The following is a 2471-nucleotide window of genomic DNA, read 5'->3' as shown; positions in this document are numbered from 1 at the left end:
CACGAACAAGGCAGTTCCAGCACAGTAATTTCTGTGTCCACTTCAATGACCACATATCCTATTGTTCATTGTCACTCAATGTTTCTCTTCTTCTTGTATAGACACGAAACAGGAAAACTCCAGTCCAGCAATTCCTATGTCAGTTTCAATCCCATGGTTTCTTACCCTTCGTTGTCACTCAATATTTCTCTTCTTGTTGTTTATATACAGGAAACAAGTAAAATTCTACAAAATAAATAAATAATTAAATAGATAAATAAATAAAAATAAACTCTTTAAATAAATAATTAACAATATAATTAAAATCAAAAAGTAAAAACAACAAAATTCCTTCTCTTGAAAATATGCAGGAAACTAAAAACCGCTACAATGACTGCAGTGTCCTTCCTATCAATGTCACCTTCTTGTTTCTATGGTATTTCAACGTCATTTTAGTAAATATAATACCTCATAGTCTCTATGAATTAGATATATTAATCAATTTAACACAATATTTTTTCTGAGTACTCTAATATTTTCATGTTGTATAAATCATCCTGATAGAATTTATCATTTATATATATTTTTATATAGTAATATATAATATTAAATATCATAAATATTTAATATTTTACGTCAAAGGCAATGATATGACTGTGGTTGAGACCAAGTTACTTAGCAAAATCCTAAAAATGTATCATAAAACATTGCATAAAAGAAAAATTGGGGGGGGGGGGGGGTGGGGGGGGGGGGGGGTGGGGGGGGGGGGGGGTGGGGGGGGGGGGGGGTGGGGGGGGGGGGGGGTGGGGGGGGGGGGGGGTGGAAAGTAGCAAATTCTAAAAAGTGACTAAACGGCGCAGTCTTTTCTCCCGAGTTGAAACATTTATATAATATTGATAAAAAAATAAGAGGAAAGTTAAAAATATAAGCGCTGAACTCATCACTTCAAATTGCAGACCGTTCTTTTGTGATAGTGGTGGTGGAACCTACCTCTAGCCATCCCCACTACTGTGGCCGGGGATGACCGCTTTCTACCTGAGGCGGTTGGACCCAGACCCCGTCAGTTGCCCGTTTGTCAGTATCCAGGTGACAGTGGTTGAGTAGCGTTCTCGTTTTAAAGAAAGTGTACGCTTTAAAGATATCTTGTTATTTTTAAGAGTGTAGTTTTTACGACACAACACGGCTTCAAAGTAAAAAATTTTTCGTTAAGGCTGGAAAATCAGTTGGCCGGGATTCAGTTGGCAGTCTCACACGCGTCTATCCAATCATTGTAGACGTCAATAGACTCTGTCAAGAAAGTGGATGGTTGTCTGGAAGTCCTCGAAACAAACTCGACACGCTATCCTCCCAGATCTACGTCCTCTATCCCTAAGAACGGACAGTACATAAGTTACATATATTAACATGGAACATATTCAACACAGGCCTACTAAGCTAAAATCCAGAAAGCCTTTGTTTTTGAAAAAAACAAATTACATTTTTACATTTTAGGCAAACTAGAATCGCAAATTGCGTTTTGGAACTGGTCGTCTTTTTTCTAATAAAATTAGAAACGATAATTATAGAAAGTTATTGACATCTATTTTTAAAAATATATACTTTTATTGTTTCTATAGAAATAATCCAGTACGCTTAGTTTTGTTTTATGGTGCCATATAACCAATAATATGATTCACTGGATTTTCTATGTATGTTTTGTTTGAGAAATGCCAGCCACATACAAAATATTTTGAAAAAGATCGTATATACTTTAAATATCTTGGACGCGCGCTAAATACTAACTAGAGTACAATATCATATAGAGCAACAAAACTAATGGCAACACTTACATCGTCACATCACACGATCACTCGTGATTGCAAAATGGGCAGTTGAACTCTACTGGCAAGGGCACAACCGCCTTTCTTTTTGGAGGAGGCTTTCTGTTACTCTTTGCGTCGGCCCATGATGAAACACTGCCTTATAATTCTATAAAAACACTGTAAAATCTACACTCTTAAAAATAACAAGATATTTTTAAAGCGTACACTTTCTTTTAAAACTCGAGAAACGCTACTCAACCACTGTCACCTGGATACTGACAAACAGGCAACTGACGGGGGTCTGTGTCCAACCGCCTCAGGTAGAAAGCGGTCATCCCCGGTCACAGTAGTGGGGATGGCTAGAGGTAGGTTCCCCCACCACTATCACAAAGAACGGTCTGCAATTTGAAGTGATGAGTTCAGCGCTTATATTTTAACTTTCCTCTCATATTTTTTAATCAATATTATATACATGGTTTCAACTTGGGAGAAAAGGACCTGCGCCGTTTTAGCACTTTTAAGAATTTGCTACTTTTAAGCGTCTATGCTACGGATGCCTCCAGGCCCCTTAAGTGACGTGTTATCAATTTTCTGCTTGAATAATAATTTGGTGATAAGTTAAGTCCAAGATTAGATTATGCCAGGGGAGTTTTAACTTTTCACGATTTTTCCAGCCTTAACGAATAGTTT

The 2471-nt window shown here is 37.3% G+C and overlaps 1 pseudogene; it reads right to left on the bottom strand.

Annotated features, from left to right (window-relative positions):
• Window positions 1-1213: 1213 nt before the first annotated feature.
• On the bottom strand, window positions 1214-2116 carry LOC124366827 (annotated as a pseudogene).
• Between the last annotated feature and the right edge of the window lie 355 nt (window positions 2117-2471).

Source organism: Homalodisca vitripennis, chromosome 7 (assembly GCF_021130785.1).
Source record: "Homalodisca vitripennis isolate AUS2020 chromosome 7, UT_GWSS_2.1, whole genome shotgun sequence".
NCBI classification, from domain to species: Eukaryota; Metazoa; Arthropoda; class Insecta; order Hemiptera; family Cicadellidae; genus Homalodisca; species Homalodisca vitripennis.
The sequence above is the reverse complement of the archived record's forward strand: the minus strand, read 5'-3'. Positions and strand labels throughout refer to the sequence as shown.